The sequence below is a fragment of the Protopterus annectens genome, chromosome 2.part2, assembly GCF_019279795.1.
Source record: "Protopterus annectens isolate FY-2018-M chromosome 2.part2, PAN1.0, whole genome shotgun sequence".
Classification (NCBI taxonomy): Eukaryota; Metazoa; Chordata; order Ceratodontiformes; family Protopteridae; genus Protopterus; species Protopterus annectens.
In genome coordinates this window covers 303295107-303322125 of record NC_056730.1, presented here as the reverse complement: position 1 = coordinate 303322125, position 27019 = coordinate 303295107, and the positions used below count along the sequence as shown (strand labels likewise).

The window sequence follows — 27019 nt, the reverse complement described above, 5'->3', positions numbered from 1 at the left end:
CAAGTGTCTGGCAGTTGCTTCAAATGTGTTCCTCCTTGTTTGTAAGAAAGATGAGGAAGAAAAGCCTTTTTTCCTCTAGTGAGGGAATGTGTGACATGGGCTTAGAGATCTCAAAAACACAGCTGTAGCATACAGCTCATCAGAAGGAAACCTGAACAGACATAACCAGTAAGGGTAATCCTTGAAGAGAAAAATAGTGGATGTCCTTCAAGGATGCATCTGCAGTCCTTACAAATGGGTTGTCCTGTCGTCAGGCAGCCCTTCGGTCGGCCGGATTCCAAAGTCTGGGTCTGGCCTCGGCTGGTGTTGCACTTCACCCGACGTCATAGCTGCAGTTCTTCGGGTATAAAGGCATCAGCCGACGCCATTTTCCTCAGTCTTTCTTGCCGCGTGGCGCCCGAAGCAGAAGCTGTTCGCAAGTGCCGGTCGGTCAGATCCAGAGATTACTACTACCGAATACTACTTCGAAGACTTCTAAAAGCTAAGTACCCGTTGGGGACTCTTTCTTGCCTCAGCCGATGTCAGAAAAAGTGAATAACTGTTTAACTTGTGGGAAACAAATACCTCATAAAGATTTCCACTCTTACTGCTTACCTTGTTTAGGCCCAGACCACGACGTAGCAGCTTGTTTAGCCTGTGCTTCTTTCAACCGACGGACGCTTAGACGCCGGTCGGAGTTTGCTGAACAGTTTTTCGGCTCAGATTTTGCGTACATAATGCCGCCGGATCCTCCTACTTCACAAGTTAAAGCGAAGAAAGGACCGACACTCGCGGTCCGCGGTTCGGCGAAACCGGTTAAGCAAACCGCGAGTGTCTCGGTTTCGGCGAAACCGAGCAAACGGTTCTATCTTCAGCGAATCCATGACTACTACCGAGGCCCCTTCTAACCTGGTTGAATCGGCCTCTGAAGTTCAACCTGCTACTGTGGTTTCACAAGAATTATCGGACACCATCCCTTTGGATGTTTCAACCCCTGCACGTGGTGCTGCTAGGCCGCCTGCAGCCATGTCCATAAAGGCCTTTGCCAGGGCTAAAGCAGCCAAAACTTCTAAGTCTGTGCCTGTTAAGCCCCCCTCTCACAGGCCCAGTTCCAGTTCCCAAATGCTCACTTTGGCAGAGGATCTTAATAAGGGGATCCCAATCTCACCCAGACAGGGCCTCTCAACCTCCTCCAGAAAAGAGACCTAGAACAGAGCCCCCTGAGCCAGTGTCCTCAGATGATTCTTCTGATGATACAGACAATACAATACAGACCATCCAGAGGCTCCTTTTTCTACTTATGAAGACTCCGATGCTGAGGAATCGATTCCTTCTGCCTGTCCACCAGAGGAATTTTCCTTTGGAGAAACCTTACATGCCACGAGAGAGCAATTCCAATGGCAGGGACAAGATTTCTCAGATTCAAGGAAAAGGCTTAGGACCTTTTTGCATTTACCACAACATAGGCCTTTAGCTATACCTCCAGTTCTTCCTGTTGTAGATGATGCATTTAATGATGCTTGCACTGCTCCTGATACTTTACCTCCAGCCCCTGCTAAGCCCGATAGGTTCTACAGGGTCCCGGACACTCATCACCATTTATACAAGGCTCCTTTTGCGGATCCCGAGACTATCTCCCAGGGGCCTAAGGCAGTAGCCGACCTCAGTTAAAACCCTCTCCTTCTGAAAGGGAATCCAGGTCCTTAGAGAGATGGGGTAAAAAGTATACACCTCTGCTACTCTCTCAGCTAGGGCATTGAACTGTCAGTTTCATATGATCCAATACCAGGAGTTTATGCTTGATCAGTTAACTAAGAAACTGTCCTCTGATGATTCTTTAGATAAGAAATATGTTCTAGAAATGGTGCATAACATTCAGCAGGTTAGTAACCATTCTTTAAAATGTGGCTATGATGCACTGGAGGCTTCCTTTAGATCAGCCATGACTGGCACAGTTATAAGAAGGCATGCATGGTTGAAAGAACAGGTCTTGCCGGATCATGTTAAAGCAAAACTATTAGATGCTCCTATGGATAAGGTCAGTTTATTTGGTTCTCCTGCTCAACAGGTACTGAAGAAAATGGAAGAGAAGGCAAAATCTGTACAAACAGTGAAAGATTTCTTACAGGTTCAGCCTCCTAGGTTTAGCAGGAACTGGCCTTCCAAAAATTGGTCCTTTCCAGACTCCTCTAAAACTCAGAGAGGCAGGAATAGGCATTCAAGAGGCAGAAATCAATCCAGAGGAGGTGCCTACAGGGGACGCCAGTGGCAAGGTAACAACCAACGAGGCACAGACACAACTACTACCACTGCAACAGGACAATCACAGTGACTTGGCTCTGGCACCGCCTACCAGGGAACAAATAGCAGCACCCTTAGGCGGAAAGTTAGCCTTATTTTCAAAAAACTGGCACTATATCACAAGAGACAAGTGGATTTTGCAAACTATAGACCAAGGCTACAGGTTTCATTTCCATACTTTACCAGGAAAAAGAGGAATGCCAAACCTACCACCAAATCAAAAGACAGAAGCTCTAAAACAAATAGCTCAATTAGCAAAGATGAGAGCTGTGGAAGGGGTACCATCTATGGAACAAGGAAAGGGATTTTACTCCAGACTATTCCTGGTACCAAGAAAAGAGAAAAATTGGAGGCCTATTCTCGACCTGTCCGCTTTAAACACATTCATCATTGTTCCAAAATTCAAAATGCTGACCCTACAGCAACTGCTTCCCATGCTGGGCAAGGAGTATTGGCTGGTGACTCTAGATCTCAAGGAGGCATACCTGCACGTCCCCATACGACCAAATTGCAGAAGATACCTCAGATTTCTTGCAGGATCAGAGCATTATCAATTCTCAGCATTGCCCTTTGGCTTATCTACTGCGCCCAGAGTGGTCACGAAATGCCTGGCATCAGTAATCGCTCACTGCAGGCTTCAGGGAATCCAAATATATCCATACCTGGACGACTGCCTGATACAAGCGGACAACAAAAACAAGCTAACAGAAGACTTACAAAGAGTCATTTGCTTACTGCAAGCCCTGGGATATACAGTCAATATAAAAAAGTCAAGACTGATACCATCCCAAAGAATAACCTTCTTAGGTGCAGAATTGGACACAGTAAAACAGATGGCATTCCTAACTGCAGAAAAACAAGAACAACTTCCTCTCTACTTCTTGGCATTAACAAAGCAGAACAAACTAACAGCAAGGAAAGTACTGCAGGCCTTGGGCTTCATGGCATCCTGCAAAATCCTGGTCCCTCATGCCAGACTGCATATGAGAAAGCTACAGTGGTACCTAAAGAATTTATGGTCTCAGCACAGGCACAGCCTAGAAATAGAAATACCACTAATCCCATGCCTGAAACAAGAGTTCCTATGGTGGGCTCAGGCATGCCAGTCAAACCCAGGTTTGCCCTTCCACAGCATTCAACCAAGCCAAACCATCACAACAGACGCCTCAGACCTCGGTTGGGGGGCCCACATGCTGGACAAGTGCATACAAGGCTTATGGACTCCAGATCAGCTGCACCTGCACAGAAATGCTGGCAGTAAAACTAGCAATCCAGAATTTCAGACCATTCCTCCAAGAAGGGCAGTTGATGATACAGACAACACCACAGTCATGTGGTACATCAACAAACAGGGAGGCACTCATTCATACCCTCTATGCCGGATGGCACTGGACCTATGGAATATGGCTCTGAGCTACAACATTCAGTTACAAGCAATTTTTGTACCGGGAAAAGAAAACATCCTAGCAGACATATTAAGCAGAACTACCTCGGATGCTCACGAATGGATGCTACACCCGGACATCTTCAAGGTCATCACAAAGAAATGGGGACTGCCACAAATAGACCTATTCACATCCCCACTCAATCACCAGCTCAAGAAATTCTGCACAAGGACGTACCACCCACTTGCTTGGAAGGTGGACTCTCTATCCTTCAGTTGGAAAGGCCTGACAGCATATGCATTCCCACCACTTCCTTTGATGCACAAGGTGCTATTGAAAATCAAAGAGGAACGTCCAAGGATCATTCTGATAGCTCCAGACTGGCCAAGACAACATTGGTACCCATTACTGTGGAGCATGTCTCAGGGGAAAATGTGGACACTACCCCTGATTCCTTTGCTATTAACTCAGAGCGGCTACAACACCCTGCATCCAAATCTGAAAACTCTGCACCTGACTGCCTGGAACATTACATAAGACCAACTAACCCAGACTTGTCCCAAAGGGTTAAAGACATTATCCTTGAGGCCCGCAGACCCTCAACAAGAAGGAACTATGCAGGAAAATGGAAAAGGTTTCTCATTTGGAGTACTGAAAGGGGAAAAGATGTGTCAAAGGTAGACATTGCCAACATCCTGGAGTATTTGGCAGAGCTTTTCCATACAGGCCTGTCCTATTCCTCCATCAAGATACATGCATCAGCTATTTCTGCAGAATACAGCTTCGATCCCCCTGTCTTCTCGCATCCTCTACTCAGGCAGTTTCTGAGAGGAATTAAAAATGTAAAACCTCCTAGGAAACCACCATTACCAGCATGGGACTTGAACTTTGTGCTAGAAAAATTGGCACTCCCCCCTTTCGCACCAGCAGCAACAGCAGATCTTCAACACCTATCCTGGAAAACTGCTTTTCTGCTGGCAATTACCTCAGCAAGAAGGGTTTCTGAGCTACAGGCTTTAATGGCAGTACAACCCTTCCTAATCTTCCATCAAGATAGAGTGTCCATGAGAACAAATCCTACATTTATGCCTAAGGTGGTATCCAGAGTGTCTTTAAACCAGGCAATCCACCTACCTACCTTCTTCCCAATCCACAGAACGGGGGAAAGACTGCTGCATACTTTGGATGTACATAGACAGTTGCGCTACTACCTGGACAGAACCAAGGGCAATAGAAAAACTGACCAGCTTCTGGTAGCATATGCAACAGGAAGGGAAGGAAAAGCAATTTCAAAACAGACAATCTCCAAGTGGATAGGAAATTGCATTAGATTCTGTTACTCCTACCATGGAAAGCAAACTCCACAGAACATAAGGCCTCATTCTACAAGGGCTACAGCCACTACCACAGCTTTCTTCCGAGGAGTGGCTACCAAGGACATTATAGAGGCTGCTACTTGGACCTCCGTGCATACATTTGCCAAGCATTATAACTTACCTTTATACTCTAGATCCCGAGCAGGGTTTGCCACTGCTGTTTTGCAAGGGATCCTAACTACACCATAATTTCCTCTTCCTCCTTCCCTAGTTTGGCTATGGTATTCTACCCATTTGTAAGGACTGCAGATGCATCCTTGAAGGACATAGTACAGTTTTGTACCTACCATAAATGTAGATGTCCGAACAGGAATGCATCTGCAGTCAGGATTACCCACCCTCCTTCCCCTCTGTGGTATTCCTAGGGTATTTGCCCATCTAATAGCTAGCTGGGGGGGATCTCTTATGGTGTATTTGTTTGTATATATGTACATACATGCTTATTTTTTGTGTTTTCCTTCTACTATTTGGAAACATTGGCATTTATCCAAAATTTAGCTATCCAAGAGGGCAACTGGCATCTGGGGCAAGAAACACTGAGGAACATGGCGTCGGCTGATGCCTTTATACCCGAAGAACTGCAGCTATGACGTCGGGTGAAGTGCGACACCAGCCGAGGCCAGACCCAGGCTTTGGAATCCGGCCAACCGAAGGGCTGCCTGACGGCAGGACAACCCATTTGTAAGGACTGCAGATGCATTCCTGTTCGGACATCTACATTTATGGTAGGTACAAAACTGTACTTTTTATTAGTTTCAGTTTATTGGGCTGACCCAGGTTCTGGAACCTGGCCTGGAGGTATGTGGTGTTAAAGATAGTTCAGAACAAGGAAAAAGGGTCTGGCTGGGGCCGTACAGAAACACATCTGAGATGCTGCAGTAGCTTTAACTTATTTTGGTTATATCCTGCATAGGATGCAACAGCTGACTACCTTCCAACACTTCAGGGTGCTAAGCCATTCGGAGCTTTCCTGTTGTTGAGATCCTGACTCTTTGGTTGGCTTTTGAAGCTCAATCGTCTGCTAATGCTGTTCCATTACTATGCAGATAAAATCACTTCAGGAGAAAAACCTTCCACATTACTTTAGTTGTTTAAACATTTTTTTTTTGTGAAAAGCATCAACTTTAAAACTTTGGAAAAGTATTTTTATTGACTGCCTCACTACTTTTATGTAATTTTAAATGGGAGTACACTACTTTTTCTGTGGATAAACTGTCTTTATTTTACTTTTAGGGCTGTGGAAACTGTTAAAACTGCTTTTTACTGTGTCTTATGTGGGGAAAGTGACATTTTGCTACTTTCCTGCTTTACTGACTTGCTGCTAAGCTTCCCTGAGACACTAGCACCATTTTCAGATTGACCATAGAACAAGCAACTGGCCCCTTGGTTGTACCTTCCTTTAGCCACAAAAAGCAAAAGTTAATTAAGCAACCTTTGCCATCACAGCAGGCTTGTAATTTGCCACAACCCTAGTAGGGTGACTAACTTAAAAGTAGCCAAAGCTGGCTCCTCAGGCCACTCATATTTTACCTCTGATTCTTCTGGTGTTGTCCATACAACCACTATGGACTGTGGGTTAGACACATGTTTTGTGGTTGTCGGGGTTCCTTCAGTGGGCAGGGGAGAGATGTTTTTGTCATGTCATGGGAGAAGGGGCAGGAAATTTGCCTTTGCTTAGCCAGAATACTGCACCTGTCCCAGGGAAAGCTGTCACTGGTCTGTTTTCCACAATGTTCCTGTTAAAAAGAGATAGAAAACTAAACATTTAACTTCTCTGTGTCGTTTCTCTGAACAGGGGTAATTTGTTGGGCTTGGCTCTGGGTCTTGAACAGGTTATTGATCCTTCTTGTATGGTGGTGTCCAGTAAAAGGAAAAGTGATTCATGTTAAGTTGTCAATCTCTTGCTTGATGGGGGTTCGAGCGATCCGGCTCCCTCTCGGCACTGCTAAGCTCGAGAGTCACTTTTACCAGCTCGAGGCAGCCCCATATCCCATGATGCAAGGGTAAGTACCCAGATCTCGTTTGATGAGGTCCTCCTTTTACCAGCTCCTGGTAAGTGATTCACTACTTTAATATTTTAGCCCCTTTTGCTAAAACACTTAATTTTAGTTTTAAGTTAATTCTATAGATTTTCTGACAGAAAATTCCCTGTCTCTACTAATTGTTTAGTCAAACTTTACCCATCCCCCCTGTTAGGGTGTGTGTGTGTTTTTTTCTAGTAATACCTTTTGGTATTTTATTTAATTTAATTCTTTGACTGGTGTGTGTGTGTGTTGTGAAACACCATGTCAAAGGAGAGGTCTCAGGTTTTAAGAAGTGTGACTCGTGCTGTCAGAAGATGTCTCTGACAGGCGGTCACACTTCACCTGTATTGCCTGGGGCCTCTTCACCTGCAGGACTCCTGTGCTATTTGTCATTCCTTCAGCCAGAGAGTCCTGCAGGAAAAAAGCTGATACTTAGGGGCCTTCTTAAGCCGGAGGCTCTCCGCCAAGTCGGCTCCATCTAAATCAACCAAATCTTCCAAGGCCCAGGCTTCTGTATCTAAGCCTGCGGCCTCGGCTCGACTTCGATCTGAGTCGAGATCGGCTGGAGCCGATTCTGGCTTATCTAAGCCTCGACCACTTGGTGTCTGCTCCGATCGGTTCCGACCAGCATGTGGCACAGGCATGGGCTCCGGCTGGAGCATCGATGCTTCCTGTCGGCTCCGATAAGTCTTCGGCTCCGACAGGATCTATAGTATCTGTTCGATGGCTCATTCCAGGAAGAGGTTCTCCTTCTGGAGCCAATACTTTCGGCTCGGCTTCACCTCTCCTTTGGAGCGAGGCCATTGGAGCCGATCTTCAAGGTCATCCAGACTTTCAGACCATGACCTAGAGAGAGTGGTCAGCAGATTACTTAAGTCACAGGTACTGGCCCAAATGTTACATAGTCCGTCTCAACAGGCGACTGTTGGTCCACACCCGTTACAGTTCCTCCTTCAACTCTACCCCAGAGCTTGGAGTTGGAGTCTTCGGGAATGGTTACTGCGGCTGGAGGACAGATACCCCTTCTGTTCCTTCAGCCTCTACTCTATCTCCGAGACCTTCCTTAGAGGATTCGGTGGTGGGCTTCCTGGTTTCCCTCGAGGGGGTGGTGGGCATGATGGTGGGGCGTCTTTCCATGGTTTTCCTCCGAGGGTGAGTGGCATGGACCCTTGTCGAACGACCCGCTCTTCCCTTTGGAGCCTCCTTGGTGAGCTCGGCTCCGACATCTGCCTCGGAGACTTCCCTTCGGTGGTCCCTGGGTTCCTAGTTCTTGAGCGGGTTCTCGGACCTGCCTGGGAGGGCATTGAGGTGATGAAGAGTGTGCTGGCCACTGGTATCAGTCAGCAGTCTGTTCCTGTAGCTCCTCCCTCTATAGTGCCTGTTGACATCTCTGCCACTTCTCTTGCTATAGGACCCAGAGATCCTCCGCCTCAGGTTTCCCCATTGGAATTTCACCCTCTTCGAGGATTCCCTGATGTTTGGAGATCCTCCTAGGAAGAGGACTTGTAAGGAAACATGTAGACTCCCGAGTCTGTCACCGGATACTGACTTTGATGAGTCAGAGGGATCCCCTAGATCCCCTCTGAGGATGTCTCCTTCTCAGACATCCTAGAACTCCTTAAACAGAGGGAAACTGGCCCACCAACAATCCCTCTGAGGATGAGTCAGTATACCTAGAGGCGTTGGATCTCGGCCCTCCACCTCCTGGGTGTCTCCGCCTTTGCAGGTTATTGCCCGAGGCGTGGGCAGCTCCTGACTGTAGAGCCAGTCCCTAGGAGGCCTTCAAAATTTATCACTGCCCGGGTGACAAGCAATTCCTCACTAAGGGTGTCCCCTGATGCCATGGTGGTGGCTGCGGCAAGAAGGAACTTGCAGATCCTTCCATCCATCCTCCTAATAAGGACTCTAGGACCATGGATAGGTAGTAGCGGATGTTTTCCTCAGCGACCTTTGCTGAATTACCTATGTCACTTCACCAGACTCCAGAGGGATATCCTGGAGCTGGGTGAAGTAAGATCCTACAGCTGCAGGAGCTCAAGAAAGATTGCAGCTAGGAACCCTTAATTCCATTGCAAACTCCTCCATGCGGCTAATATCATATGCTGCTGATGGGCAGGGGTGTGGCTCTTAGGCGCCAAGCATGGATCTATGTGATTTTGATCCCTTCAAAGTCCTTCACAAATTCTCCCTTTGATGGGTCAGCTTTGTTTGGCCCTCAGGTGAAGAAACTTTGACCAGGTGCAACAGGACGGCAAGACTCTTTCTGCTGTAGGAGTCCGTTTTCCACCTTCTAGACCTTATCCCAAAGGACAGAAAGGTGGAAAAATGTGGTTCCGTAAATCCCAAGGAGTCGCGGTTTCAGTGACTAGAGGCAGAGGGAACAAGAGGCAACAGGCGCCGCTCTAGAAAGAGGGGTCAAAAACCAGGAAACAGAGAGCCTCTCTCTGACAAGCCCTTTCAGCATCCCTGAGATGTTGCTCGGCTGTCCCTCCTTGGAGGCAGTCGGGAAGATTATCACTGTACCCAGAAGCCTGGCATTCCCTCACTCAAGACAGTTGGGTACAGTCGATCATATCCAAGGGTTACATAATTCCTTTCGAGGAAAGTCCTTTCCCCTCAAATTCCTTCCAGATGTACCACCTGGTCTAAGGAAATTGCAGAGTTAGAAGTCTCAAAACTACTGCAAAAGAGCCATTCAGCCAGTTACAACAGACCATTCAGAGCCGGAATCTACTCAAGGTTCTTTTGGTCCCCAAAAGGCGGAGACTGGAGACCAATATTGGATCTCAGCAGACTCAACAAGTCTGTGAGGAAGACAAGATTCGAATGGTCACTCTTCAGTCAATTCTGCCCTTCTTACAGAAGGACAACTGGATGTGCTCAATAGATCTTCAGGATCACTATCACATCAAAATTCACAGCTCCAGGAGATTTCTCCGCTGGCTGGGGTCCAGTCATTTCCAGTTCAGAGCCCTGCCCTTTGGTCTCACTACAGCCCCAGAGTGTTCACCAAATGCATGGCAGTGGTCACGGCTCACCTGAAGGTGTTTCTGGCTCCTGTCAGCCGGATTACACAATAAATCTTTGTTCTCATTTGGGCATCTCGATCAACTTGAAAAGTCATCCTTATCGCCGTCTATTACCTTCATGAAACTTAAACACTGTTCGGATGTCAGCTACCCTTACAGATCAAAGAGTTTCAGACATTCAGAGTCATGTCAGGATCATTCTGGCCAACAAGAAAGTACAGGCCAGAATGGTTCTAAAGGTATTAGGTCTCATGGCTGCGGCCATTACTCTTCTTCCTGGCTCGATTCTACATCGCCTTCTTCAGTGGATGCTGTTCACACAATGGTCATACCAACAACTTCCTATCGTCACCAGATTCTGGTGACACAGACAAAGAGCATCTTGCTTGGTGGATCACATCTCCTCAGGTTCACCAAGGCAGGTACTTTGTACCCCATCCCCGATAGCCACTGTCACCACGGATGCCTCCCTGATCGGGTGGGGGTCATTATCAGGGCAGGATGGTTCATGGGGCGTGGCAGCCGTTCCAGTACCATCTGCACATAAATGTCCTGGAGATGAGAGCACTGCTTTTAACGTTGCAAGCCCTCACCGACTTTCTTCCCGTAGGGACAATTGCAGTCCACACAGACAACATGTCTGTAGTTTGGTATATCAACAAACAGGGCGGAACCAAGTCCTACCCTTTGTGCTCAGACTATGGCAATAGGCGATCTCCGCTCATCGGTTTCTGGTAGCAGCATATCCTGGGAAAACCAACATTGTAGCGGACAGATTGAGCAGAGCTATTCTCATGCCTCACAGTGGTCTCAAGCAATCTATAGCGGAAGAGATTTTTCTGGAATGGGGTCGTCCATGTTGCGATCTTTTTGCTACTCCCCAAAACAGCAAATGTCCAGACTTCTTCTGCCTCTTCCCTCTATCAGGCCATCCCCCAGAGACGCTCTGACCCAGGATTGGCCCCAGGGACTTCTTTATGCCTTCCCTCCATTTCCTCTAATCCCTCAGGTTATCCAGAAAGCTACCGTTTTGAGAGCCAAATTGATTCTCATTGCCCTTACTGGCCTCGACAAGTTTGGTTCCGTTCCTCCATCATCACCTTTTGGTGCAGCGTGGCATCTGGACCCAGTGCCAGATCTTCTGATTCACCAATCGGGTCAGCTGCACGGTCAATCCCTTCTCTCAACCTCACAGCCAGGCTTCCTTTGATCTCTAACCCAGTTAGAGACATCATAGTACAGCTAAAATCCTCTACCAGGAGGATTTATACAAGCAAATGGAAACGTTTCTCTTATTGGGCTAAGGCCAAGAATATTGATCCTTTCACTGCCCCTGTTCAGGCAGTCCTGGACTTCTTAGCAGAGATTTTCATGCAGGCTCTTCTTCTACAGTCAGAGTTCAATTGGCTGCTATTTCTAATTTTCATGTCGGGATAGCAGACCATAATATTATGTCCCATAGGCTCTGCAGGGCCTTCTTGAAAGGAATTTTCCTACTAAAGCCTCCAATCAGGAATCCTCCTCCTCAGTGGGATCTAAATTTAGTGCTGACATCCTTGATTCTTCCCCTTGAGCCAGCTGTTTCTTGTTCCCTGAAATATCTTTCTTGGAAAACTTTATTCCTAGTGGCTATTACATCGGCCGGAGGGTGTCTGAACTTCATGCTCTTCGGTTCGACCCCTTTGGTTTCACAAAGACAGAGTATCTTTGAGAACTAACCAACTTTTTTGCCTAAGGTCGCTTCAAAGAACAATTTGAATCAATCCATTGATCTCCTGTATTTTTCCCTAACTATTCAGATAGAGCTGAACAAAAGCTACATTATCTTGATGTCCACCGTCAACTTAGATATTATTTGGACAGAACAAAAAATTTAGAAAATCTGATCAACTTTTGTTTCCTATCGGATAATAAAAGGCCTTCCTGTTTCTAAAGTGACCTTGTCCAGATGGCTTTCTTGGTCATCTCTGAAATTTATCTGCTCAGGAAAACAGCTGTGCTCAAAACCTAAAGCACATTCAACTAGGAGCTTAGCTACTTCTACAGCTTTTCAAGCTAGACTTCCTTTAGACACTATTTGTGCAGCTGCCACTTGGGCCACTCCTCACACTTTTGTTTCCCATTACAAATTGGACTTGGCCTCCAGGGACAGAGCCAGTTTTGGCTCTACAGTCCTCAAGAGTTTGTTCCATTGAGCCACCCAGGATAGAGGTGCTAGGGGCGGTCCCATCAAGCAAGAATGAAGGCGAGATTGACAACTTAACATTAAGAAGTTATGTACCTACCATAACGTTCCATGTTAGTTGTCTTCTCTGACCCTCCCTCCTTCCCTGGCCTGGACAGACCTTGTTATAAGAAACTGTTATGCTGAAGACCATTCAGACCTGGTCCTTCTTCCATCTGTAAGTTTTCTTTCTTCCTTTGGGAAGTATTTTATGCTTGGTGCTATTGCCCTTTGTCATCAAACGAGATCTGGGTACTTACCGCCTTGCATCATGGGATATGGGGCTGCCTCGAGCTGGTAAAAGTGACTCTCGAGCTTAGCAAGTGCCGAGTCGGAGCCGAGGGATCGGCTCCGAACCCATCAAGCAAGAAAGAAGGCGAGAGAAGACAACTAACATGGAACGTTATGGTAGGTACATAACTACTTATTCTTTCACTGAAGAAGTTTAATGTTTGGAATCTGAAGGGACTGAAGCAAGTTTTTCTCCTCATATTTCTGTTTAGATTCTGAGGGGAGTACAGTATCTGAATCTCCCTGTGAATAATTCACTTTCTGTGAGACTGTTTCCAGAATGTGCCAGTGTTTTCAGTGGGAGAATAGAGGTTTCTCAGTCTCTTAGAAAATACTGTGGATCATTAGAACTGGAATTCTACACCCTTCCACAGGTGTAGAGGCCCTCCACCTGCAGCGTTGGGCCTCATAACACCCCTGGACGGGCGTTAATTACACATTAACACACACCCTGTTGGCCATTATTGCTTGCTTGGATAAAATCATAGGAACCACTCTAGTTGAGTGATAGTCTTGGAAGTGTATATACCAAAGGAAGCTTTGTGTTAGTTGGTGGGTCTGATAAGAGAAGAGTGCAATGAAGATGACTTCCTTGGATCTTTATTTTCCCTAGAAAATTAAATGGACTAGATAAAAGGATTTTCTGACTTTGGTGGCGACGTGATGATTGAATGAGAAAATTTTCCATGTAAGTATTCAGCTCACTTATGACTGTACCTGTTTGAATAGGAGTACTGCTTATAACAGATGAGGTGGCAACAGCTTTTTTTGCCAAACACTACTGTATTGCACATTTTTGCATGGTCATTGCACAGAATATATGCATATTCTGTCCATTTTTGGAGGAATATCTGTGGATTAGTTGATAAGTGTTTACTTTACGGTCCTCATTAAACTTGGTTAGCCACATTTCAGGAGTATTAGCTTGGATGTCTGCAAAGTAAATGTTTGAATGGGAGTGAGACCATTACCGAATCCCTGTGATACCCTACTAGTTACAACTGGCCTCACTGCTTGAATAGCCATTTTGTAGTCTAGCAGACAACATAGCGGTTTACAGTAGGGTTGTTTTACTTTATCTGTAATACCAGCATAAGGGATAGTGACAAAAGGCTTGACCAGGTCAACCTAAGCAGTGTGCAAAGTGACCACTATACACAACTTCTGTAACTTCCTAAGCTCAGGAAATAGGGCATGACCTTCACAAAACAAAACTGAAGGGGGGGCTTGATTAGATAAGTTGCTTATGTGTACTTAAATGAGTTCTGCTATGCTACGTTCATGGATTTACATACAAGGCTGTAGCTCATCAAATCATGTAATGTTGTTTGTTTGTTCAACTGTAATGTGTTCCATTACCATGTAGATAATAACTAGTCAGAGTAATTAAGCCTGTAATTCCCTGGGTCATTAAGGAAACCACATATATGCATGGCCACCATAACTGCCATTCTCCACATCTCTGAGACCATTTGAAAAACAGTGGTTGAAAACTTGACTTAGGAGTTCTGTTAGCTGGACGTCAAATTTGCAGAAGTACAGATATATTGTTGGGACCCATAGGAGTAGTAATTCTGATTTTGGAAAGTGCCAAAAGGACTTGGGTCAACATGATCTCTGGTGTTGTGAAAACAGCACAGACCGAAGGGTTGGTGAGTGGAATGAAGCTAAAGAGAATTCGTCTGCAATAATATTAGCAATGTCCTTGGTCTGAGAAGGAAGTACCATTGGAGATAATCTCAGTGCAGAACTGCTGATTACTTCTAATATAGTATGAAAAACTTACATGTTTATTTTGAATTTGTTGCAATCCTATGTTCATAGTTGGCCTTAAATTTCCTAATAGTAAACTTGAGATGCTTCCTTAGAGTGATGAGGTGGATCTCCATGGTGATGATCAGTGCTTTTAAAGTTTCTTGATGTAGTAGTTTCCCTATATGGGTTTAGTTTTTAACTTCCCATTATGCTCATTTTGAACTGGTAGGAGTGCCTCAATGCATCTATGCAAAACTGTATTTGAAGGAGTAGGCATCAGGAGAACTGTTGATCTGTGATTGTCAATAAGATCACTAAATATGTTTTTCAGTAATCCTGGAATGTGGAAGAGTTATTACGGACCACAAAAAGATGAACGCAAGATGGTCAGATTTGAGTAGAGAGGGGGGTAATAAGTGGGGTGGTGCAACTGGGAGAAATTTTGTGAGAACACGATAAAGAAGATTAACTCCTCTGTTGAGTGGGGGACATTTCAGTCTAGAGTATTTCCATTGTCGAAGTCCAGAATCTGTGGGCATTATTGTTGGTAGTATATGTTTGCCATTTTATTTGTGGATAGCCGAAGTAACTTGTAAGGAAGGTGTTTGGTTTCAGTTATCTTTGCTAACTCCTTAAGGTATTCTGTGTGCTGTGAAGTGGTCATAGATTTGTACTTAGTTTGTTTACCAGTGGTGTACGATGATAACAATGGGTCATTTGCAGGCACAGCCCAGAAGATCTAGATAAAGATCTGTAATTGGCTATAATGTGGTAATCTAATTTTAACTCTAACTTGGGCTTCAGCCAATTCCAGATTTGTATTGTTAAATCTGGTGGGAGACAATGGGGTTAATAATAATTATTTACTTTCCCATAGTAGCCAGTAAATCTGAATGCATGATTATCATTGTACATTGGGATGTAGGGAGTTCTGTCACTACCATGGAACCAGGAACCAGTTTTTTTGCAGTTACACAACCTTGAAGACATTGGTATTTAAGGAAGACCTCAATTTTGTAGATTTTGTTCAACTTCTGACATAGACTTGTGGTACATTCATATTGTCTAGACTGAGGCAGTTGTGTTTGGATGTCCAGCAGGTGAACACTACCTAAAAAAAGCATCTTAGGAGGTAGAAAGTGATGTTCATCGTGTTTCACTGTTGCAGTCATTACACTTGGGTTATTCTGCTGGCAGGCGACCCGCAGTCGGCCCGAGTTCCAAAGTCTTGGTCCGGCGTCGGTTGCTGTCGCGTCTTCCCTGACGTCCGTGCGCCAGGGGTATAAAAGTTGCAACCATTGCCATTTTCTTCAGTCTTTCTTGTCGCACGGTGCCCGAAGCAAAAGCAGTTCGCAAGTGCCAGTCGGCCGACTCCTGAGATTTTCAGAATTGAATTTCAGAACCGAAGTCTTCAATAAATTATGTACCCCGTTGGGGAAACTTTTTCTTGCTCCAGACCGATGTCAGTAAAAGTTAATAATTGTATTTCTTGTGGGAAGCAAATACCTCATAAAGACTTTCACTCTTACTGTATTCCTTGCCTAGGCCCTGACCACGACGTTACTAGTTGTCGGTTTTGTGCTAGATTCAACAAACGCACTATTAAACGTCGGTTTGATTTTGCTTTACATTATTTTGGATGAATATTTAATTATATAATGCTGTTGGAACAACTGACGACCGGAATGTATAAAAAACGCAAAGACAAAGAAAAAGACAGGCATCCGAGGTCCAAAACCGACAACAAAGCCTCTTCTAGGCCAGTCGCCGGTTCTTAGGTGCTTTCGCAGCCCCTGACACCCGCTACCTCAGAGCCACAGGCCATAACAGACAGCCACGTGGAGACACCGAGGCCTGTGGAAACTCAAGGTATTGGGCCTATGGAAACTATGCCCTCAGATGGGTCCGGAGCCGCTGAGCAGGTACCGGCTTCTGAGGGTGTTCTCAGACCTTCACAGCTTACAATTAAGGCTACTTCAGCAGCAAAGGCAAGGTCAAAAACACCATTAAAGACAAGGAAACAAGTGCAGCACTCTCCAGAACAGTCATCCATGCCAAAGAAACAGATGCTTAAAATGGCCGAAGACCTTATTATTTTAATCAGGGGCTCCCATCCCCCTCCTGACAAAAGGCCTAGGCAAGACACCGGTTATGATTCCTCTGATCAGGTATCCATTTCCTCTGATTCTTCTTCTGATCAGGGCTATCCTCTCCCTCCCTATGAGGACTGTGATGCTGAAGAGTCCATTCCTTCAGCCTCACCGGCTGAGGATTATTCTTTTTGGGGAAACCCTGCACACCATGAGGGAGCATTTCCATTGGGAGAGCCAGGATTACTCGGAATCCAAGAAAAGACTACGAGATTTCCTTTTATTGCCTCAGCACAGGCCCCTGGCTATCCCCCCTGTGCTTGATATTGTAGATGGTGTTTTTTCTGAATCCAGTCTGTCTCTTGATTCTTTACCCCCTGCACCAGTAAAGCCAGACAGGTACTACAGGGTCCCTGACTCTCATAAATTTCTTTACAAAAACCCCACTGCAGACCCAGAAACAATTTCTCAGGGTCCTAAAGGGTTCAAGGCTTCCACTGCCAAAAATCCTGTCCCCTCAGATAGGGATTCCAGAGCTGTGGACAGATGGGGGAAAAAAGTTTACACTTCTGCTACTTTAGCTGTAAGAGCTTTAAACTGTTAGTTTCACATGCTTAAATATCAACAGTACCTCATGTCATTGTTACAGCAGAAAATGATTACAAATATAGAAAGTTCTGACAGTAAAGAAATGCAGGATTTATTGCATGCAGTTGAACAAGTGGGAAAGCATACTCTGCAATGTGGTTTTGATTCATTAGAGGCTTCTTGGAGAGCCGCACTTACAGGCTCCGTTATTCGAAGACATGCTTGGTTGAAAGAACAGTGTTTACCTGACCATGTTAAAGTAAAATTATTGGATGCTCCATGACAGCATGATACTTTGTTTGGTGTTAAGGCAGAACAGGTGTTAAAGAAAATGGAGGATAATGCAAAATCAATGCAGACAGTGAAAGATTTCTTACAGGTTCAACCACCTAGATTTAGCAGAAACTGGCCTTCAAAAAATTGGTCCTTTCCAGTGTCAGGCCACAAAGAGGCAGATACAGACGCCCAAGAGGCAGATCTCAACCCCAAGGCTCCTACAGACCTAAACAATGGGGTGCTTCAGCCCCCAAAGGAGGAGAAGACAAATCACAACCTTATAGGAAACAGTCACAATGACTTCCCTCTGCAAATGCCAAGCTGTTACCAGTTGACAGCACCCCTAGGGGGAAAGCTATCACTTTGGCACATGATCACCCAAGACCAATGGGTGCTGAATATTGTTTCTCAGGGGTGCAGGTTCCACTTCCACACGCTTCCAAAACCAAAAGGTATGCCAAACCTGCCACAAAACCAATGGGCCAAGGCACAAAAACAGAGTGCGGCTCCTATGGATATGAGAGCTATTCAAAAAGTTCCACAAGAGTAAAATTTTCAAGACTTTTCTTAGTACCCAGAAAAGACAAAGCCTGGAGACCAATACTGGACCTGCCAACCCTAAATAATTTCCTGGATGTTCCAAAATTCAAAATGTTAACACTACAACTTCTGCCCATGCTGGGCAAGGAGACTTGGCTAGTTACTTTGGGACATGCAGGTATGCCTCCTTGAGATCCAATCAGACAGTCGTGCAGAAGATACCGCAGATTTATAGCAGGCTCAATGCATTACCAATTCTCTGCACTGCCCTTTGGCTTATCTACTGCACCCAGGGTCTTCACAAAATGCCTGGCACCAGTAATTGCATTTTGCAGACAAAAAGGAATTCAAATATATCCCTACTTGAACGACTGCCTTATTCAAGCAGAGAGCAAGGACATTCTTCTAAAGCACCTGGCGTTTGTAAAAAGATTACTAATTTGCCTAGGGTACACAGTAAATGAAAAGAAATCAAAATTAGTGCCCTCTCAAGAGATAATATTCCTGGGTGCAAGCTTAAACACAACTGCCCAGATGGCTTATCTCACACCAGACAAACAAAGGCAACTGACTCATTACTTTCAAATGATGGCAACAAAGACCCAACTCCCTGCAAGAAAAATTCTGCAGGCCCTGGGTTTCATGGCATCCTGCATTCCACTAATTCCATATGCAAAGCTGCATATGGGGAAACTACAATGGTATCTAAAAAGTGTTTGGACTCAGCATTGTCACATCCTAGAGACAGTCATAACCTTGATTCCCTGCCTACAACAGGAGTTTCGATGGTGGTCCCAGGCCTGTCACCACAACGAGGGACAGCCTTTCACTTTACCTACAGCCAGACAGACAGTAACAATGGATGCATCGGATTATGTCTGGGGAGCACATATGGCAGGAAAATGTATTCAGGGCACGTGGCCCAAGGAACAAATGCATCTTCACATCAATCAAAAAGAGATGCTAGCTGTACAGAATGCCCTGACAGCCTTCAAAGACCTAATACATCCAGGACAATTATTAATAAAGACGGACAATACCACAGTTATGTGGTACATAAGCAAGGGGGCATACACTCCTATCCCCTATGCAGACAAGCTATGACTTTGTGGAACACAGCACTGACCTACCAGGTACATCTGCAAGCACAATTCCTGCCAGGAACAAAAAATACACTGGTAGATGAACTAAGCAGAAATATCATGGATCCTCACAAATGGAAGCTAAATCCACAAGTGTTCAACATGATAACAAGGAAATGGGGACGCCCAGACCATAGATCTTTTTGCCTCCCCTCACAATTGCCAAATACAGAAATTTTGCACAAGGACTTGTCACTCTCAGGCATGGAAAGTGGATGCTGTATCATTCAGCTGGAAAGGCCTGACAGTCTATGCCTTCCCTCCAATGCCTCTTCTCACCAAGGTGCTTCTAAAAGTCAGACAAAAGAGGCCAAAAATTATCCTGATTTCACCAGACTGGCCACGCCAGCACTGGTACCCAATCCTAAAGAGTTTGTCCCAAGGCCCACCTTGGCCTCTACCTCAAATCCCTCATCTTCTGACACAACAAAGCAATCAGATTCTGCACAGTCAACTCAGAACCTTAAACCTGGCAGCATAGCAGATAATATAGCCACTCAGACTGCACCTCTCTCTAAAGCTGTTATGGATGTTATTTTGGAAGCCAGGAGGCCCATCACTAGGAAATCTTATGCAGAAAAATGGAAGAGATTCTGTGCTTGGAACCGGGCACAAGGGCTTGAACCACTTGTCCCTAATATACCTTAGATTTTGCAATACCTAACTGAGATGTTGGACAAAGGCCTATCTTTTTCATCCATTAAAATCCATGCCTCTGCCATTTCAGCTCATTACAATACGGATCCTCCTATTTTTTTCACATCCTCTACTACGACAGTACCTCAGAGGGGCAAACAATATAAGACCCACTAGGAGAGCACCAGTACCTACTTGGGACCTCAATTTTGTTTTGGAAAAACTAACACTACCTCCATTTGAACCAGCCAGCACAGCTGATCTGAAATTCTTGTCATGAAAAACTGCTCTGCTCCTAGCAATATCTTCAGCAAGAAGAGTCTCGGAGTTACAGGCATTAATGGCTGTGGAACCTTTCCTCATTTTTCATCAGGACAGTGTTTCTCTTAGGACAAACCCAACATTCATGCCAAAAGTGGTCTCCAATGTGGCCTTAAACCAAACCATTCATTTACCTACTTTCTACCCAAATCCCCAGAATAAAGGGGAAAGACTTCTGCATGCTTTGGATATACACAGGCAGCTACGATTCTACTTGGACAAAACAAAAGCTTTCAGAAAAACTGAGCAACTGTTTGTAGCATATGCTGCAGGATCACAAGGAAAGCCTATTACAAAGCAGACAATCTCCAAATGGAAAGGACACTGCATCCACTTCTGTTATGGACATCATGGCAAATCTGTGCCTAAGGGCATTAGGCCTCATTCTACCAGAGCAGCAGCCACTTCAGCAGCTTTCCTCAGTGGAGTACCAACCAAAGACATATTAGAAGCTGCAACCTGGAGCTCAGTGCACACTTTCACCAAGCATTACCACTTACCTCTCTACTCCCAAATCCTGAGCAGGCTTTGCCACTGCAGTTCTGCAGGGCTTGTTAGCCTCGCCAAATCCAATTTAAACCCAGCCACCCTACCTCAGCTTTGGGATTCTACCAAAGTGTAATGACTGCAACAGTGAAACACGATGAACATAGTACAATTGTGTACCTACCATAAATGTAGATGTTCGAGTGTATTCACTGTTGCAGTCCAGGTTACCCACCCACCATCCCCCTTTTCTTTGCTGGGACTTTTCTGTACTTCTCAACTCTGTACAACCTATGTGGTGTATTTGCTTGTAGATGAAGTAAATGTTTATAGTAAGATATGCATGTTTTTTTGGCATATTTTTATCTTTTCAGCCTTCCTATCTGGGGGCACCTGACATCTGGGGCAAGAAAAAATGAAGAAAATGGCGTCGGTTGCAACTTTTGTACCCCTAGCGCACTGACGTCAGGGAAGAGGCGACAGCAACCAACGCCAGACCAAGACTTTGCAACTCGGGCCGACTGCGGGTCGCCTGCCAGCAGTATAACCCAAGTGTAATGACTGCAACAGTGAATACACTCTAACATCTACATTTATGGTAGGTACACAACTGTACTTTTTGAATCCAGTATGTGAAAACCAAGAGTTGAATTTTGAAGGCCACTGTGGCACAGTAGGTGGATCGATTGACCATTTCATCCTATGTAGACAAAGCTGTGGATCCATCTAAAATAACACCAGTATGCTAGTCGTTTGTAGTATAGTATTGCTACAAGCAAGAAAACCTTTGCTCCTACCCTCATGAAGAGACCTTGAGAGTTTTGAGAGTGGGCCATCAGGAATAAATCAGTTTTCTTGTGCAAGTGCACATTCTATAGAAGAAGCCAGTTGTTTAGTGGACAAACTGAACCACTGTCAGGAGACTTCATTTTACCTGGTCTATTAATTTCAAGTTCTATTTGAAAGAGAGTAACTAAATGTAACTATGCGACGTGACAATGGTTTTATATTTCTGGCTACAGTGCAGTGATTGATTTTAGTACTCTTTATGGCTAGAATTATTTGGCATCAAGAAGATATATTAACTATTAATCTTTGCTAAAAAAGGTGAATAGATGAGTCCACTGTTTATTTAGTCCTGTAGTAACTTATTTATGGCTAGAAAATTAATTCTGGCATTTCTTACACAAAAGCGTTCCCAATCTACCTACTTACAACCCCCCACTTTCCTTTAGACCCTCATAACCCATCCACAACAAACCCTTGCACTATTGATACCACCTTCCATCCCTAACACACACAGAGCAGTAATCTTTCATTGCACAATTTCCCTAACTCTAATTATCTTAGTACAATTAACCTCCTATCAATATGAAGTTAACTAACATATACACTCACAAACCCCCCATTCTCCTTCCAATCCTAATGCAAACCCTTCATAGTTAAGGTATCCCAAGGTAGCGAACTCCAAGTCAGACTGCTGACCAGTCACGAGTGGAGTCCCACAGGGATCGGTTCTGCATCCTCTCCTGTTTGGCATCTACTTCTCAGAAGTCTAGGCCAACACTGAGGGACTCTGGCTGACCAGTTTGCAGACAAGTGCAAGCTGGGAGCCATTATTAACTCCCCAAGTGATGTAGACATCCTGCAGAAAGGCCACACTGAGACAAATGACTGGTGTCGAAACCATGACATTAAGCTTAATGCCAAAAAATGCTTTGTCATCCCCTTTGGGGAAAACTCCGTTCCCACTAATGACCTCATCGATGGGAGCCCACTGAACACTAAAGGCATTATAAGTCTATAAGAGATCTGGGGAGACAGGTTGACAGCGACCTCTCCTTCGACCACCACATTGCCACTGTGGTCAGAAAGTCCTTCTATGTGGCACATCTCGTTACCAAGGATTTTGCATCCAAGAAGAAAGAGGTCATCATCTCCTTACTCTTCCCTCATTAGGCCCATCATCGAGTATAATGCCCCATTTGGCATGTAACTCACTAGACACATGCAGCAGCTGGAAAGGCCACATAAGTACCCCACGAAGAGGATCCTAGGCCTTAACACATGTCCTACACAGACAGACTCAAAAAACTCCAGCTATTCTGTCTCATATGGTCTACTAAGAGGCAATCTCTGCTTGACATACAAAGCCACTTCTGACCCAGCTCTGTTAAAAATGCTGCATCTAAAGAAATCCAAATCCCTCCACACCACACAGTCCAGAGACCTCAACTTCATTACCACAATCAACAGAACATGCTAGAGGGACAGGTTCTTAACCCAGAGCCTGCCCATGCTCTGGAATAGACTTACCATGCATGGCAGAGCACCTCACTGGCCCTGTTCAAGAGAAATCTTGATAGGTGGATGGGAAGTTCACCCTGAGGATCACTGCAGTGGCTCCACTTGATAGAGGCACTGCAAACTAATGTCTGGTGGCACAATGCCGGGGCACTTCTCTGGGCTTGGCTTGTAAAGGCTCCAGGGCTGTTAGCCTAGTACACACCTATGAACATATTGCCAGTCAGTAAAAAAAAAAGTTCAGAAACAACTCTGAACCCTATATAGGTGTAAAAAAAATTCCTTACCAATACTACCAAGACCATGATTGCAAGAATCCACCTAGTCTCCACTCTTCAATATGTTGTTTTTGTTGCATCCCCCATATTCACAAATCTTAGCAAATCAGACTTAAGTAAACCTAAACACTTGTTACAACAAAATAGCAAAATTTGGCACAGATTCAGCTTTAGTCTCGTCACTGCCAGACCCGTAAACTATCCTGGCTAGAAGTACCCAGTCTACTCACCCTTAACCAACTTACTGTAGCCCATCAGATTATTTTCCACCCAGAAAAAACACAAGCCTTACAATACTTGTTAAATCACTATTTAAGTAAATGTTTATTATTGTCTGGCAACAAATCTCCAACGTCACCAGAAGAAAGAACAGTGCTAATGACTCCCTGTATTCCCACTACATTGCTAACATCTGGAACACTATGCTCTTTAGTACAGTCAACAGCCAACAAAAATACGTTTAAAAACCTTCTCAAATCCCACCTACATAGTTCATTGATATGTACTTGCACTGACCCTGGCTAAAGCAACTACTCGGGCTGTACAAACTAACACAATATTTATCTTTCTTACAAGTCGCCCTGATTTTGCAACTGCTTTTCAAGTTTCTTCATTTAGACGTCTAGCCTAGTGTATTCTAATATTTTCACCCACTTCCTTCCTACTGTACTTAATAATGTGATTAAGCACCCCCCCCCACTCCTTTCATGAAATGGCGTTACTGCTACATACAAACATCGATCTCTGTTATTGTGTTAAGTTGAGAAATTACATGATATGGCAAATTATTTTTGACTATATTAAACTATGCTTCAATCAATAACATAATCTTTATGACTGTCTAGACTTCTACTTCTTTAAGTAGAGCTCTTATTTTTTTTAGAAAACTGTTGATGTTTTATACTGTCTGTAATTATACTGGAGCTTTTCTCCCCAGGCATCCACTGAAAATGGGCAAACTGTCCAGTCAGGCTTTCCCAGTAAACAAATGTAAAATAAGTAAATACATAAACAGTTGATGTGTTTGAATGTGCACAGATAGAGTCCTAAATTTTATTGCTGGTAATGGTAGTGAGTTTAAAAGCAAAGGTTAACAGGCAAAGTGATTGTTACATTACAATCTGATAGCCTGGAAAAGAGAGAGCATAGATTTGTAACTAAAAAGATCGAGGGTTTAAAAACCTGTACTACCAAGTAAGACAGGAGGCTCTGTCTGTATAAGTCATTTCATGTAGACTCTCTAAGGTGATTTGGGCCTTCCTTTTAGGACTATAATGGATCCAGTAGTTAAAGAAATCTTGTACCCCAACAAATTAAACAGTCAAACTAACACTTGGGCCAGAGATCTAAATATACTCTAACAAATAAATAAGACAAGGAAGAGGGATAGATTTGTCACACAACACCTACGCCTTCTCTGGAGCCATATCCCTCTCCAAGCTAAGCAGCGTTTCTCACTGTCTGCCTTTAAAAAGAAGCTGGTCAGCTGGATGGGCATTGATAGATTCATTCTTGGTATGCCTGTCCTGGTCATCCTTGAGAAGAGAAGGTTGGCAAGGTGGAAACAGCTTAGCAGCTCAGTTGCCTTGTAACTTTATCCTCAGATTTCCTCACAGTGTTTATGGGATGATATCATTTTGATGAGGAGCATAGCTTACTCTGAATTTTCAGTACTTTTGTTCATTTTATTAATGAAACTTCTTCATAAAACAAAGTGCAGTTTATTTACAGAGCTATAAATAGTTATAGTGACCACTGAAAGGTTACGGTGACCAATAAAAATGTTAAAATTATTTAAACTAGTATTTACCAAGGTTGAAGAATAGGTGGCGCTGTTTGCTGATTAGCAAAGTGTAGAAATAAAAAGTGTAACACAAATACCAAAGATGACATACAGGTGGTGCTGTGTTGAGTGGTGGTAGAGGTAAAGTTGTGTTTGAGATATGTACATACAGATAAAAATGTGTGCGTTTGTAGATATAAAATATATCAAATTTACAGATTATTGATCACTGTTTTGTCAATGATCAACAAAACAGCTGATCAATGTGCTGGTGAGAGATTGTACACCGGGGAAGCGATATCTCAGACATGCTTTAGGTGGATTGGACACTCCAAACAGGCCTTAGGTGTGAGTGTGTGTGTGTGTGTGTGTGTGTGTGTCTTCTGTGGAAGGTTGGGCACCGGGCTGGCAACTCGACACTGTAAAACTCCACTGCCAATCATGAGCGGACAGTTGATCCGCTGTGGCGACCCCTAACCGGGAAAAGCCGATAGAAGTAGTAGCTCTTCTACAGACAGGAGTCAGTGTGAGTGTAAATGATAACATTTGGGCCATCTTTCATCTACTTGCTTCATCACACCCAGTGTTTTCATCAGCAGTCCCTGTGAAGACTCTTTCTGGTCTTGTACCATCTTTCTTCTGTTTGCTTCATCCCACCCAGAGTTTTCATCAACAGTCTCTGTGAAGACTCTTTCTGGTCTTGTACCAGTGTGTCATAGATCCTCGCTTATATGCTTCTGAAGGCTAGCATGTTCACCCAGAGATTGGACAACATTTTGGAACTCTGGTGAGCTGCTCTTCAGGGGTTAGGATTTCCAGGATGAAGGGAACTGTGTCTACTTAATGATCTTCTCCCTGCTAGTTGATCTTTACTTCTCAGAGGAGTAAAACTGGTGAGCTCATCTCAAGAAATGACTGTGCTTTAGCTCTGCCCCCTTGGGAGGGAATGGCCCAAACGCCAGTCTGTCCTAGAGAAGTTGCTGAATTCACAGGGCCTAGTGGATCCAGAATAGAAGAGTTTTTGATGATGGTGCTCCAGGGAGGCCTGATTGGATTGTTTTGGAGGAATGAAAAATTGCGCTTGGGTAGTGGGGACTGCAGGATGAAGAAAAAAAAAAAGTTATCACCAGAGAAATTTAGTAGTGGGGACATCTTTCATAACAGCTCTACTTGCTTTTCCCCTTGCTTTGGTCACGATCTTGATATATTTATGTATGTGGTGTATGTTCCTTCACACACACACGCACACATATCTATCTAAGTGTGTGTGTGTGTGTGTCTGCACGCATATATATTTATGTACATATGCATGTGTATGTACATATATTTTTTTTTTTTTATTTTTGTCACCAAATTTTTTTTTTTTTTTTGTCACCAACTCCTATCTGGAAACTGAGGCCAGTGTTGTGTATTATGACTTGCAGTGGGGATAGTAAGCATCTTGTATATAGTATGAAATGCCATCCTAATGCCTGCAGCCTATATCATATAAGTTAATGAAGAATGGCACCACTCTCACTATTCTGTCAATATAAGTGCATTACTTTCATGAGTTACATGGAGCATACTGATTACACTTTGAAACTGACAAAAAAAAAACTTTGCTTTGCACCTTTCTGACAGGAAGGGTGCACAAACTTTGATAAGCAACTTTCACTGCTGGTAATCTGTAGTCTAGTACTAGATCAGATATAGTACCCACCACAAAACACTGCAAAGCCTTTTTACAGCATTAATAACTTTAAAGCACTTATTGCCACAAAAAAAGTGTGTGTGTGTATGTGTGTGTGTGTATAGCAATGCACTATCTAACGGACCTCCTATGTTTTACAGGAACAGAGGTGCAATTCACTTCTAGTTAGTGTAGGTGTGACACTACTAGGTTTGTTGCGGCTTTCAAGTCCAAAAAACACTTTGCACTTATATGCTTTATCAGTAACTGATATTGCAAAGAATTGTATCTGCTGTGATGTACTACATGGAATTTTCAAAGATCTAAAACATTTGTTGGCACTATATTTTTTGTCTCTGTAACTGGTAGCACATGGGATCAGCAAAACTCCATGCAATACAAAGAATTTATGATCTGGTTCCTGTAATCATAGTGTAGTTATAGTTGAAGTGGAGGTCAAAATTATGAAGCATAATTTGTCTGATCATAATCCTTTGTTTCATGACCATAGAACTGAACTGGGACACTGTTTAGTTCAG

The 27019-nt window shown here is 44.1% G+C and overlaps 1 protein-coding gene across 2 annotated transcripts in view; it reads left to right on the top strand.

The window, feature by feature from the left end:
* Nucleotides 1-27019, top strand: part of FAM174A (family with sequence similarity 174 member A) — a 239983-nt gene that overhangs the window by 153099 nt on the left and 59865 nt on the right. The window lies entirely within an intron of this gene.